The following is a 15,806-nucleotide window of genomic DNA, read 5'->3' on the forward strand; positions in this document are numbered from 1 at the left end:
GTTTTGACCACCTAGTACCTTCTAAAAAATAACCGAGATTGAAAATGTGCTAATACCTAGGAAAAAAATACAATTTTTAACATTTTACTCTTCACATCCTAATTTCATCACCTCATTTTCCAATTCTAGAAAGGCTTGTGCCAGAACAAATACTTCAACAGCCCAGAGGAATAGCAGGGAAGAAGCAGTGGGACAACTTCTCCTCTCCAGCAGTGGGAGAGGAGCCTCCTGGAGATGAGACTTCACCAAATGCAGCTCTCAGGGTCACAGCTACCCCAGGCAAGCTCTCAGGCACTGAGCACTCCATCCTCCTTGCTGTGGTTTGTGAAGGGTCACCTGAACCTCTGCTCCCTGAATAAACTCACAGAACTCCAGCTCCAGTTTGAAATAAAGCCTAGAAGGATTGATTTGACTACTCTTATATGAACAGATATCAGCTAACTTAATAAGAACATATTTTTGTAGAACAAATACCAAATAAACCAAAAAACAGACTCATCAATGACTTTGTCAATCTCAGGCTGACAAACACAATATTTAATTCTCATTGTTCATTAGAGCAGTTTGGCAGAACAGAGACACTATGATTTGACTGTTCTTTTCAGTAACAGCAAGCTGCAGTTCTGTGGCACTTATCTGGAGAAACAGAAATTAAATTCTTGGGGAAAAAAGCCTTTTTGTTATGGATCTAAGATCTATGTGTGGTCATGAGCAAGCCAGATGCCACAAATATTTGGACTTTATCATTACATTTGGCAAAAACACAAAGAAAAGTCATCAAGGTTCCTCCCAGACTCCAATTTCCTCAAAGCTGAAGAGTATTGAAACAGTGTAGATTTACATCTCCCTCTCATTTTTAAAGCATAATCTCCCACACTTCATTCCCTAGGTGAAAAAAGAAGCTGTATTTCTTGGTCAGACTTGCCAGTGATCTGCAAATTTCAACACTTCACTGCATAATAATATATTGCCTATCAAATTTTCATTGTCTGCCTCCTTAGAGGAATATAGCTTCAAAATCAGCAGACATTGCAAAAAATAAATTATGAGGATTCACAGGTACATAGAAACTTGCAATGTTCCTGTCATTGCTGCTTCCATATGATGCAGTTCAAAGCAACACTTTTACTCCTATTTCTAGCTTACCCCTCTAGTGGAATTAACTCCTCCATTTTTACTCAATTGCCAGTTTCTTTCCCAACTCAGATCCAGACTTGAAACTAACTAATTGTATGGTTCCTTTAAAAATGAATATGTAATTTCTCTGGTGCTGAACTGCATACAGATAGCAGTTCCACACCTTAAGGATGCTTGAAGGGACATATTTGGTGTATTTAAAGCACAGGGAATTCTGCATGAGAACTATTTTTATTTTATGTATTCTATCACAGCAGTAACACACAATCTGTTTGTCCTGAGCTATCTAAAACAGCAATGAAAAACAAGTATTAACTAACAGTGTCACAACTCTGCTCAAACCTTTTTTCTAATTAGTGAGTATGACTAGGACTGGCATCCTACAACACTAACTTATAGCGGTGGAAGGCCATAATAAAGGCAATAAAGAGCTTTTAAGCATTGGAAAGATGTATTTTGATATTATTTATTTGGCTTTATATTTTATATTGGTTTTCTAATGGAATAAACAACACATTTCTTTTTCTTTTAGAGTCAAATAACAATGTCAAAGCACCTTCAGCCCTGACTTAAGCACATTAATACTTCTAGCTGGCAAATACAGTCATAAAGCCCTCCAGCAAGTCATCCCAGCTTAAACAGGATGTTTGTCTTGATTCAGGCTCTGTGGCAGTGAAAGCAGCTCTAATATTGGATTACAGGGTATCAGCCAACACAGGCTGCACCAGACCAACCACATCCACTAAAAACAACTGGTTCCCACTGCAGACATTGGAGCTGGACACTCTGGGGTAGGAATAATTTGTGACACCTTGGGCAGAAGAATAATTTGTGATCCTTTGAGAGCCCTGGGCAGAGGAATAATTAATTGTGGTCCTTTTGCCCCTAGAGTCACTGCTGGGCTCCAGGAGGGCACTGCAGGGATGGGCCCAGAGCTTCTGCTGATCCCTCACCTCCCCTCTTCCCAAAGTGCATTTTCAGCTACTCCCAAATGGGAATAAAAACCCCCCAGAGATTCCAGATGTCCACACTGAGCCAGAACAATGGTGGGGAATGAGAAATGAGGAAAGAGCAGAGCAGGCCGCACAAAGCCACTGCTGAGGCCACACTGAGCAGCTGCACTGCCATGACAGGGGAGGCCTGCTTTTAGCTGTTTTATTGGCTAAATTGGACAAGGTTTTATTACCTCTACAATAAAGCCGATAATCCTAATGCATTTTCCTGACATTTGTAAACAGAACTTGCAAGCAGTCAGAAGCTAAAAATAGAGCCAGCACAGTAAGCAACAAATCTGCCTCTGTCTCCACCTGCACAGCAATATCAATTTGTGGAGTCTGCTGGCCTGTTTGGTCAGGTTTTGCTGGAATTCCTTCATCCCTTTCAAAGTGATTCCAAATAATAATAATAAAAAAAAATAGCCTATTTCCCACACATTCTACCCTCAACGAAATAAGGATTTTATTCATTTCATGTGCCTCAGACAGAAATCATGTAACTAAGGCCTTAACTCCACAGAATAGCTCCAATTAAACTTTCCAGACATCTAGTCTGCCACCAGCCTTTGGCAGGTTCAATCCAGCTCAAATTTGGTCTAGAGTGAGGACCCTGCTGTTATCCTGGGACTCTCATTTCCTCCCCTGTGCTGGGAGAGCCTCCTGGCACCTTTTTGTACAAAGCTAGGTGACAAGAAATAGGATAGAAAACTAACTCTGACTCTAGATCTTTCAAACAGAAATTTTTGGGATGAGTCTGACTACAAATGAGAGATGGATAAAAACTGCTCCTCCACCTGTCCTAAAAATCTCCTCTTACCTACTCAGAAAGGGAAAAATTATTTTTAAGCAGCTCCTCTAGATGGGACAATCACTCCATCATGTTTGCTTTGAAACTGGGCTTTCTGAAAGACAAGCTTGGATGTCAGCACATAAAATAATAAGGCTTCAAAAGCACCTGACCTGCACTTGGCAGAAATCAGTCAGGCAATCTGAACACTGCTGAAAATGGTGGGTTTATGTCTCTTTATATTACAATGCAGATCTTGCAGGTTGTACAGTCACGAGCAAGAGGAACTGGAAGTTCTGCTGAATCAGAAGTGAGACTGAAATACAGTCTGTTTTCATTGCCTAGTGTTGGTAAAACTAAACTAATGTTACAACAAATATTTCAAAATAAATTCATTCCAAATAGAGAAAAACAAATAAGCAGTTATTCTCTAAAAATCCCTCACAACAACTGAAGGCAAAGAACAGACATGTCAGATAATGTTAATACTTGTTTAAAATGCTACTGACCCAAATCAACAGGTGCCTCAGTGCCTTCTCCCTTCCCCAAAATTCCAATAGAGCAAAATTTAAGGGTTTTTATGCACATGCAATAAATTTCCACAATCAGCATCTACAAATGGCTGCCATACATTCAGTATCTCAGACACAAGTCTGCCTTATCTTCATGGGTAGATCCAGAGCTATCATCAGTGTCATCCCTCTAGATCCATTTTTCTATCCCAAAGTAATTGGCAAAAGTGTAAAAACATTATCTACACAAAATACTTGGCTGATTTTCTCAGGTTTTTTTGCATCAACAAGGAAAAGGCCCTCATTGCTGCTCAGTACCACTACACTGTGATGTATCCTCCAAGCCCAAACTTCATGCACACCAAACCTGGATGTTCATCTCATTAGAATTCACCACCAATTGTAAAGAAGTCCCCAGGAGGGTTCATTTTTCCACCTGCCTGGAAGGTGTCACAGCAACACTCTGCAGAATGAGCTGCAGGAGAGTCCTGGGAGATTTCAGTCCTTGGGGAAGTTCAGCTCTGGGACTGAGTGAATGAGGCTCTAGAGCCAGACACCAACTTTCCAGCTCTGCCATGCCTGGGGCATCACTCTCAGGCCAAGAAACCACAAAAATCCTCAAGGCATCCTGAAAAAAATCTTTGCAGATTCAGTACAGCAAGAAATTTTGCTATTGATAGCAGTAAAACCTTCCAGGAATAATTGTCTTTCCTTGTCTGTTATGTAGTTAATTATTTTGCTTGTTTGGCAGTGGTCAAATCTTTAGTAGCTGCAAACTTCCATAACTTCTTTTTCTGCAGTGAGATACAACAGCATATATAAGCTGAATGTATTCCTCATTATTTATTATTACTATTATTATTATTATTATTATTATTACTACAGAAGAAAGTTTCAGGACTTTGTTCAAAGGTTTTCCCTTGAGTTTAATCAAAACAGTTCTTTCCAGTTTGTTCGCATGTTAGCAGATTTTTTAATATTATTTATTACTAATATTATTATTATTGTTGATATCAGTATTTTCTATACTAAGTGGTTCATTTTTCAATGTTTCAATTATAGAAGTTTTTAACACCTGTTTTTGTGGTTCTTGGAAAGAAATGTCAGTTCTCCCCTAACTCCCTTTGCTTATTTTTTTCCATTTGAAAGTGATTACCCATTACACCATGGTGCTCAGCAATAGTAACAGAGAACCAAGAACGGCAAAACACTCCTAAACCTCCCTTAGGCTGCAGATTCACTTCTGTTTGATTTTTTTTACCTCTCCTTTTGCCACCAAAAGAGCAGCCAGGCCTCCCTTGGCATGTCCCACAAATGGGCCAGACTGGGCAAACTCACAGGAGTGCCCAATGCTGAACTGTGAAATAATCCTGCTACAGAAAACAAGGGATAACTTTCCAAATGATGGAAACCTTGTGGAGAACACGGTGACCCAGCTGCAATACACAGCAAACTGAGCACAGCAGTGATATAAAGAATCCTGTATAGAGCCCCTGAATGGCAGAGACACACAGACACTGACAGTAAATCTGTCCCTCATTTCAGAAAAAGAAAAAAATAATGCCTGGGATATCTTTTAACAGCTGCTGAAATATCTTCCACCTCCAGCAAGCTTTCCCTGCCACCCTTCAGTGAGCAGAGCACTAATAAATGGTCAGCCAGTTATACCAGGGCTGTCCATTTTCTGTGGCACTCTTTGCCAGCATTGCTGGAGATGAACACCAGGAACCATTTCTTTAGGGAAAGCTGTCTGTAAAGGCAGAAATCAGGCAGCTCCCATCAGGCTGAGTTAGCAGCAATCTCCAGGGCTGCTCAGGAGCAATATTCCAGCAATATTCCAGCAATATTCCAGCTCTGCAAAGCACAGGAGAGAGCAGGATCCCTCCTGTCTGGCATCCCACTGCTTCACACACGCCCGTGCTTCCTCTCTCAGGTGCCAACCTTCTGTTTCCAAACAGGATCATCTCAAAAAAAGGGAACACAAATAAATCAGAGCAAAGGAGGACTTGGTCTTTTTGTTTAGTTTTGGCTTTCCAGGGGGCCGAAGCTAAAGGAGGGCCCATATGTTACTGCTCCAGTTGAGCTTTATCAGGATACTAAATGCATATGTTGGCATTTCAGAATAGAAATAATGAAACTTTTAGGTCTATAAAAAACCAGCTAGATATGTGGTGCAAAGTCTCTGCAACTGAATATACAGGTGCATACTTTCATCTGTTGTATTTCAAATGGGGTCACTTGAAATGCCCAGAATAACTCACTGCAATGACATTAAAGCACATTGTCTTTTAATGAAATTATGTATTATTGATGCCCCAACTCCAAATATAACAACTGAAATGGCCTAGAATGTTGCAAATGCTTGTAACTGAACATTTACCAGGGAGGTTTTTGCAGCTTATGCCTACAATCCACAAGCTTTGTAATTTCAAGCCTGGAGTGAGCTTCCAAAACCAAAAGATTTTGGACCCTGAACTGGGACAAGGAATGAGTGGTACCTTGTCTAAAAATCCACAAATTAACACAAATGTTGGGTGATATCAGAAACTCTCAGCAGCTGTTTCTAAAGCCCTCTGGCCAAGATTTGCTACTTGCTGTTTCCAGACAAGAGTTATCTAGATTTAATTACCTGGGAGACCCTCCAAACACAAAATTTCTCCCAATTTTTGTTTTATTGGCTGGAGGCAAGAGAAGCATTGAGGTTCTACTCAGCACAAAAGAAAAAAACCCCAAACTTGTTTTGGGAGTCTGACCAGTTAATTTTAAACAAAATTAACAGAATAAGCCAGGACAGTGAGGTGAAGACCCTTATCTGACCTAAAGGGTTTCTGGAATCTTCATAGGAATTCAACCAATTCATGCTTTATAAATATATCCTCAAACCTGTAAGAGCTAGGACACCGATTAAACATTTTTACCAGTCATTGAAGGTTTTGAATTGTTAATCAAAGAGATGAAACACTGCCATTATTCTCAGGTTCTGGTAAATTCCTGTCCTGTGGTCACATTAGAAAGATGAAGAGATCCTTTCAAAAATATAATTAAAGGCTGATATTGTACAAAAGCTCAGATGTATTAACATAGAATTTATATGCAAGGATTCAGGCTAACTGCAGCACAGCCAACAATAAATGTATGAATATCATTGGCTGTGCTACTGGCTGTGCATTGGTGCTGTAAGAAAAGAAATATTGTTAATAACTTTTATTTAGAAGCACAGCACACTCAAATGTGCACACCCAGTGAGAACTGCATCCCCTTGTCCCTGACAGGGTTATTTGTCTCCATTCCTGTAAAGAAGCCTACTGGTTTCATTTTAAAAAGGTGATCAATTTGAAGCTTGCCAGATTTAGACTAGAAAAAATGTATCAGAAATGTCCAAGTGCCAAAGTTCCAGATTCATGTTATTTTTAATTTATTTTTGCTCACTATTTTCATCCTGCTATTTCAAACTTGACTGTGAGCAAGCTGGGGTATTTTAGAAATCAAGAGCATTAAAACAAATCAGGGCTGCTCTTAAAAAAAATAATAATAATAATTAAGTATCATCAGAGCAGCAGACAGACAGACACAACCCAGTTTAATACCTGGAATCACACTGCAATCCAGCCTGTGCTCCATATAAATTGGCTGATAGAAGTGCAACACAGAGGATAGAGATCAAGAGAGGATTTAGTTAGCTTTGTCTTATATCATATTCTAGAAATATATCTACATTTCTAGAAATATTACAACCATCCTGTAGCTTAAATACACTTCTTAAATAAGGAAAAAGACCCTATCTATGGTTAATGTTTACTCCAGTCTGACTCTTCCAGGTAGCCTTTAAATTTAGAGAAAATAAACACATTTTAGCCGTGGTAAGCATTTAAAACCAGTTCACAAAGGCACTGGCTCAATTCTTACTTTTCCACATTAACTGTAAGAACTCTGTTTTAGTATCTACAATCCTTGATACAACACAGATGAATTTTCAATAGAAATTTGTCAGACAGGAAAATTTCCACTGAAATTCCAGGTGAATATACAAAGTTTTTGATCTAAGTCCTTTTATTTCCCCTAGAATTTCAATAAAATTTTAAGCAGCTCATCATATGAAGAAATGCATTGCAACAGCTTGCATTTACCATGAAAAGGTTTCCAAACAAATTAGAATCTATTTTATTTTATGGATTTTCGCTTTTCCTTTCAGTGTATGTGTGGAGGAAATTATGGGGTTTGAGGTCATTGTAGACATGCAATTGCAATTAAAATTACAATTACAATAAAATAAAAATAAAAATAAAAATAAAAATAAAAATAAAAATAAAAATAAAAATAAAAATAAAAATAAAAATAAAAATAAAAATAAAAATAAAAGTAAAAATAAAAATAAAAGTAAAAATAAAGTAAAAATAAAAAATAAAAAGTCTCCCTATTTCAGAGGAAAGGAAACAGCACTGGGTAAGGGAGCACAGGAGATATTTGAAGATCAGGAATCCAGAATAATTCAATAATCCAGAAGGACTGGGCTCTGAAGAGAGAGTGTAACTGTGAGAAAAGGCAGGTGGATGCAGGTGGCTGGCACAGTCCCACACACCCTGCTGCCAACCCTTCCACATTTCCTTCCCTAGGATTCTTATCCCTAAAACAGGGTGCAAGTACTTCCACACAGGGAAAATCATTTTACCCTACAAAAAGATGGAGAAATTCTGCAAAGAGTGACAGCAGGCACCATCAATATCTCATCTATTCTAATAAACTGTGTCCTGCTATGACCTGCCTTTTATATTTCACATTGTCAAAGCCTTCATTTTTAGATCTGCAAACTTTACCCATGGAAAATTACCCTAATTAGAAACGATCTGGAGGAGATTTATGGCATTCCCACAGCTCAACAGTTGTGAGAGACTATTTTTATACTAAAAGTATTTGAACAGACTTCTGAAAATCAAAGCAGGTTTCCTTCTATAGAGAAATACAGCACGTCTTCAGAAGTGTATCATCAAGTGCTGGAAAAAAATATTCATTTTGAAAATGATTTGGCATTGTCCCTTAACTTGCATTAGTATAATGTAATTATAATTACTGAAACTTACTTGTGCACCCCCACTGATAGGTTTCGAAGCTGATTTGGTCCTGCTGAAACCTCTAGAACACAAATGCAGTGGGAGCCATGAATGCAGAGGTGACTATTTTAAGCATCCCTCATTTTAGCTCCCTTTGAAAAGTTCTGATTTTGGAACAGAGAAAAATGAGTCCATACAAAACTGCCAGCTGGACACCAAATAATGAATACACCCCAAAAAATTATAAGAAAGAGCTATTAAAAATTACATTCAAACTCGGGTATCTGAGAACAAAGGCAGGCTGAAACTTTTTTAAAAAACCATTTCTAGTATAACCACCTATCTGTGTTCCATTTTTTTATGAAGGTGAAAGAAGATAGTTGCTTGGCATTTTTCTTTATATTCTTGTCTGGTTCCTCCCTTAACTCAGAAGTGGTTGTCTTGCAATGCTGTTCTTGAGGAAGATAAACAGAAACAGAATAAATTCTCCTCACGTCTACATTTGAGATTTAGAGACCTAAGGCTGCTCCCCTTGGAGCCCATGCACACCTGACCAAATCCAAAGCTGGAGATTTATATTATTTAAAAATATATTTATATTCATTTCTCTATGCATGGCTCTCCTGAACGTGCCAAGAATGGAACAAGGTGTGTGAGCACAAGGCCAGAAGAAATTCACATTCATGACTTTTCATCTCATACAAAATGTTTGTTCTCTGAGCATTTTAATGAACTTAGAAATATGAAAACCAGGGAAGATCCAAACTGAAAAGCATTGGTTGTTGAAAGATAATTAGTTGCCTTCACAGCCCTTTTCATCATCGCTATCGATTTCAGAGACAAGACACATATCAGGGCACCCCTATTTAATTAGGAGGCTGGTGAGCAGCTCCAGAGCCAAAACAAGCTGCCAAGCACAATTAAGCAGGCTGCCAGAATACAGCACAATCTTAGAGATTTTCCTTTTATAAAGGGAGATTAGGAATGCACCATCCCAGGCAGCTCAGTGACTTACTGGAGAAACTTTAAGACCTGGTTTTACATACATGTCTAAACAGACTTCCAATTAAAAGTTGTTTTTTGATGTGAAAAAATTTAGATGCCTCAACTGGCTGTGGGAAAGGACACCTGACCAGACCTCTCCAGCCCATTTTAGTATGTAGGAGCCTGAGGACCTGTTCTCAGAACTTAAGCACACAGCACATCATGCTAAGGACACCTCTACATACTTATTCACAAATGCTCAATACCCTGTTAAATCCTTCTATTTAATCTTCAATTTCAACAAGTGAGAGTTCAATTCCTGCCATTTAACATCATAAACCAGTAAAAGTCTCACTGAGTTGTTCCCACACTCTAAAAATCTGCAATTGTAAAAATGCAAAATTACTTGTTGTCCCTTTATTGGTCAGTATGTTCAAAAATTTCTTAATGAGGCACATTTGACAAAACATCAAAATTCACACCTGGAAGGATTATATTGGAATAAAGTAACAGGTATTTTCAAACAGAGAGAAAATTGGGAAAACTATCACAATTATAATAAATTGTACTGGTCCATTTTGCTAATAAACCTACAAAATGCCAAAACAGCAATGGTCAGTCTGAATAAGCAACTTTATACATTATTTAATCTCAGTACTGTCCTAGAAATATTTATTTACATTTCCTGTATTGTCAGATAATCTGTGGCAGTTTATCACTTAGATTGCTACACTTAGAACTCATTTCTATGGTGAGAAAACTTGAAATAAAGAGATGACTGAAAATGTTGCCCTTTTCATTCAGTTAGACCAAATGGTAGATTTTATCACCTATTTCCATATATTTTATCATGGGTCATGATCAAAGTAACATTACACTAACATTTCCACCTCTGATAGGGAAAATTATGTAATTTGCACAAAGCAGTGAAATAGTCCAGGTAATTCAAGTAAAATGAATTGCTTTCAGCTCACCAACTAAAAGATAGCAGGCCCTGGCTCTACTTCTTTTACAGCTGCTGGAATGCCAGGAAATCTTCAAATTTGAAGTGGATTACTAATGTTCCTTTAATAAAAACCACCAAGAAATGAAAATTCACCCTTTCTGGCACAAATTTAATCAAACAGTCAAGTTCTGAACAGAAACAATTCTTCTAAATACATCAAAAGTCAAAAAGAAAAATAGAAAAAATAAATCCTCTGTGCAATCTTTTATCTTTCTAAGCTGGAATATAAACAAACCTTCTGGGGAGAGAAGCAACTGTCTGCTGGTTCTCTGTTGAATGTAACTGCAGGGAGGAATTGCAGGCCCTTCAGACAAATCTCTTGCTCAGACAATGTGTTAATCTCAACAATCTATGGCTAAGGGCTGCAATAAAGAGCCCTGTCATCAATCCTGCCTCAGGGCTGTAGCATGGGGATGTGTGACAGCAAGGATGCCACAGACACACAGCACACATAAAATAGCTCTGCACTCAGCCTTGGTCCACAGCCCAAGAGCAAACCCAATGCCTCATGTCAGCTGGGAGCTCCAAGTCATTAAGCAAAAATTAAAATGAAATATGAGCCTAACTAGCAAATTTCCTTTGTTCTGTGTTTGATTAAACAAGTCCTGTTAGTAGCTTTTAAATGCAGAAATTCTAAACAAAGCGTCTTGCAACATTTTACAACTCTTACAGTTTTCTTCCAATTGCAGGGTCTTGACAAGAGGCAGCAATAGGAAATCATATCCAGCAATTCAAAGACTGGGAAGAGCTTCCCTGACAGAGCCAGAGTTGTAAAACTGAAAGAAAACCCACTAAGTGATTGACATACCACACTGCTCTGCATCTGCCCAATTTCAGAGTAATTGGCTTGACACATCTTCTGCTAATTCTGATCAAAGTAACAGAAGACTTGCAAACCACCCTGATGAGATGAGCTTCATTTATTTGGACAGAAAACAGTTCAGATAATATCATAAAAAATGTGATGATAAGACAGAGGGATATTACAAGGTTGTTCATCACTATTTACAACATATAATCATGTCAATAAAACTCAAACTATATCAATTATTTTTTTCTGTTCCATGCACAATTCCAAGGTGCAAGCTCTTGAAAAGCCTCACAAACATATTCCCAGGATAAAACCTGCTATGTCAAGCAGCATATATGTATTTTTAACATACAAAGAATTTCTGCTGTTGATCTTTTTGCTTTGCTTTCCTGTTATGCAGCCTTCAAAACTAAGATGAAAATGTTATGTGTCAGTATATAGGGAATGTTTAAAGCAGGATTGATATGCACTTCACTTCCTAATGACTTTTCAGTGGAAGACACTAAGCACCAACAATCCGTGGAATCATCCAAAATATCCTCACTTAATTTTTCTGAAATGATAAGCATAGTCTCTGAAAATCCAGTTTCAAGATTCCTGCAGTTGGCCTTCTGAAAATAGATGTAACTTTAAATGAGCTAAAATGTCTTCTATGATCATCAGTCAGCAAAGGTTTTAAAAGATTTTCGCAACACTATATTTTTTAAAACATTTTTTCAGATAATTGAAAGCAAAAAACCCCAAACACACAGACATGAACACACACACACACACTTTTATCATTCTTAGATCTTCATTTGCTCTCCTTTTAGAGATCAGCCAGTATCCACTCATTCTCTGGCTCTTCATATCAATAATGATGGGTTTGGTTTGGGTTTCTTTTCATTTCTAAATCATGTTGAGAATCCTTGCTAGTTTAAAAAAGCCAGAAACCCAGAATTACTAACACCAGAAAGCAGGACTGGCATTTACAAAAAATCCACTGGTCTGGATTTGTGGTCACCAATCCTGATCCTTGAAGCTGAGCTTACTTTTGGAAGGCAGAAAGAACAAGTTACTTTTTGTCACCCATGCAAAGAGAATTACCGTGAGTTCCAGAGTACTCTGAATTCACCTCACTGTGTATTTCATGGTAACTTGATTGCATACATAGCAGGTACAAGTCCAGAGTCTCAGATTGTGTAAATTTACACCAAGTTTCTCACATATGTTTGTTTATTTATACTACTTGATTATCTTATCATCATGCAATTGTCTGTGTTTGTAACACTCATCTGAAATTTAGCATTTCCCATTTTGAATAAAGTGTAGTAAAGTCTAAAATTTTCCATGGAAATTGAAATAGCTTGATCAATGATAGTGCTGGATAAAAGAATACTAACAAGTGAAAACATTCTTTTTCAAATATAGATTTGAAATGCTGAATGATAATATCCTTTCTTCAAATGAGAATTTTTAACAGCTTCTCAAGCATCCTGATTTCTTCCTTCTGCATACTATCTCTTTAAAAATATGCTGCCATACACTACTCCATTCTGTCAAAAAATAAAATAAAGAAAATGCAATTTAAAGGAATCTCCTGAGAGAAAAAAATGAATTCAGAGCTAGAGCTGAGACTCCTCTGGGGCAGGAAGTAGGAATGACACAGCTGCTCCAGATGGAAGCCATGAGATTAGTCACAGTTCTCACATCAAGTCTTGAAAGGGCTTAAGAACAATTCTGGAAGTTCTCCTGGAGCAAGAATTTATCCTGGTACAGGAAAGGAGGCATCACTCTGAACATACACAGTGCACACACGTAGTTCTAATAATGTTTTTAAAATGGATTTGCAATCTCCCATGTGTCAGAAAGCTCTTATGACACAGAAAGCAATCTTTATAATATGCATATATCTGTAGGGTCATCATTTCAAATAAAATAATTTATTTCTGGCCTCCTGTGCATTTTTTACAAATACATGACAAAAATAGAAGAGCCATGGTTCAGGATCAGTCACTAGGTACATGACAAGCCATTCTGTGGCATTTAGCTCTGCACTGTATTTTGAGTTTTCAGCCACAAGACTCCACAAACTGTCCAGGAGGGATCCTGGGGCTCAACTCCCCCAGCTATGTCATCCAAAACTCTGGAACACAAATGAGCTCTTGGAATGACAGCTCACTTTCAACATCCCAAACTGATGCAATCAAAGTCCTGATTGTGGTTTGATGGATCCCAGCCACAACAAGGAAAATTCAGAGGAGGAAAGGATCAAAAGACTAAATCATACTCTAAAGATTCTATCTATTTGCTTTTCATTTTTTTCCTTCATATGCATGATCTTCCCAGGAATGAACAGCAAAATCACCCCTCTTTTGTATAAAAGACTTCTTTGGAATCTGCTTTTGTCATAACAGGAACAAAATGACAGATCCTACCTGGCCAGCTGTGTGTTAAAGCCAACACTGATTCCTCCCTGATTTCACTGTTAGAGTTGGGCTTTGATTTAATAAAATCAACAGGTTACAAACCTTACAGTGGGAATTTTGAGCAAACTCCCTCACTGGCATGGCTTTTAATATTCTTCTAACTTCCACCTAGAAGGGAAGGAAGTATTCACCTGTTCTTGTACAACTATAATTATTTATAAAATTAATCTTGCCCATTAGTAGCTCAAATACCTCCTCCCCATGACTGTGGCTGGCACCCACACTGTCCAAGGCTGGCTCTCCTGGGCTGGGGGGCTCAGATCTCATCTCACAGTGACACAGCACCAGCCCACAGCTGGGACCTCTGAGCAGAGATTGATAATCACTGACTCACATGCAATTGCAGAACACTTTCATTAACACTAATTTAATTGGAAATATTTTCAATATCAGAGTCTCAATAGATAATGACTTGTTGGGGTGTGATACTGATGAAGTAGGGTCCAAAATAAACCACTTCCTTAAGCACTGGATAATGGCTTTTGACCAGTTATTGCTTTTGCTGCAAATGAAGCATTTACTTAAAAGAAAATACAATAAAGGAGTAAAAGGTGCTTATCAGGAGTTATTAAGTAAATATGATGGCAAGAACTTTAAATAAAATTGGGAATTATCTTTGTTCATGCTATATATTGATGCAAATTATTCTCTCAATTGTTTCTATTATTTCATGCCATGAAACAACAAGAAACAGTGATTATTTGTTCCATATCTTTGATGCCCTTTAACAAATTCAGGATTGAAAGTCTGCAGCTTTATACTGACACAAATGGAATCAATGAATTCTTCTGTTCTACAATGAAAGAAAGTGTAAAAACAGGTGTTGGCATTTGGGAGCTGCAGTACTGAACACAGGCCAGATGATTAATTTCATGACAGGTACCATGGAGAGCACTCTCAGAAAGAAAAGTTCATTGAGACAGCTAGAAGAATATGTGCACAAACAAATGCAAACAATTTTATAAATTCTCAGTAAGATTAGACATTTAACATTCATTCAAACTGGCTGATTGTGCCAATCTAGTTTCCCTATATAATTCAGGTTCCACCTATCTAAAATACAGTCTATTATTTACTAGTTTGGCAGATTTAGAGAGAATTGGCATCCAGTCTGGACTGGCATCCAACAATCACCAGATTTAAATTCTTACACCTTAAAAAAAGGTTAATTACAGTCACTTTGATTATTTGCAAATTTGGATCTGACAATAGTCAAGGGCTGGGCCTTTAACACTCTGTGATATTCAGACAAATTCTCAGAAAAGTAAAAAAATCTGCTGGTGTTAATTTTTTTTTTTAAATCTCTGGCAGCTGACCTGAAATGGATGTTCAGCATCTGCTTCCTCTCAGCGCCACTTTAAATTTGTACAGCTCCATACCAAGAATTTGGTTCCATTTTCAATTCCTTACAAAATTAACTCTGTGAGGAAGTTCTGATCCATAGGCAAAACAACTGTTAAAATAAAGCACATCAGTAAGGTACTGGTTCATCCTTAAACTTCAAAAGAACTATTTAAGGATCCATGTAAAAGTTTATCACAACAAGGATAATGAAAATATCCTTTCTTCCTTAAAGAAACCCTAATGTAACTTGCAGAACAATTTGTAACTCATCTTTTATTTTACAACCAGACTGAAATATTGTACAAATAAAAATATCTAGAAGCAGCATCAAAGGAAACCCTGTACAATGTCATTACACAGGTTTGTACAGATTATTATAAAAGTTAAAAGACAGAGGAGTGTCTGCACAGCAAGTCCTGCAGAGATGAGGTAATTTCCTACAGTTTGGTCAATTAATGATATACCTTGATGTTAGTTTAAAGATGCAGGTCCTCTCTGTGATAGATTTTAGTGCAATGTGTTTCTTGTGACACATAACTCCATTATCAGAACATGAAAATTACACAAATATATATTCTTATTTTGCCTTTGGCTCCTTTTGGAACTACTGCAGAACAAGCACCATCCCTAAAGCTGCTCAAATACTGAAAATCAGTAAAAACAACTGGCCAAAACCACTCCCTCAGCCCCCAGGTGTAACTGAGGATTTGAAAG

The 15,806-nt window shown here is 37.7% G+C and overlaps 1 protein-coding gene across 1 annotated transcript in view; it reads right to left on the bottom strand.

The window, feature by feature from the left end:
• TMEM163 (transmembrane protein 163) overlaps positions 1 to 15,806 on the bottom strand; it is an 87,526-nt gene that overhangs the window by 36,137 nt on the left and 35,583 nt on the right. The gene's annotated exons all lie outside the window — the stretch shown is intronic.

The sequence above is a fragment of the Melospiza georgiana genome, chromosome 7 (assembly GCF_028018845.1).
Source record: "Melospiza georgiana isolate bMelGeo1 chromosome 7, bMelGeo1.pri, whole genome shotgun sequence".
NCBI lineage: Eukaryota > Metazoa > Chordata > Aves > Passeriformes > Passerellidae > Melospiza > Melospiza georgiana.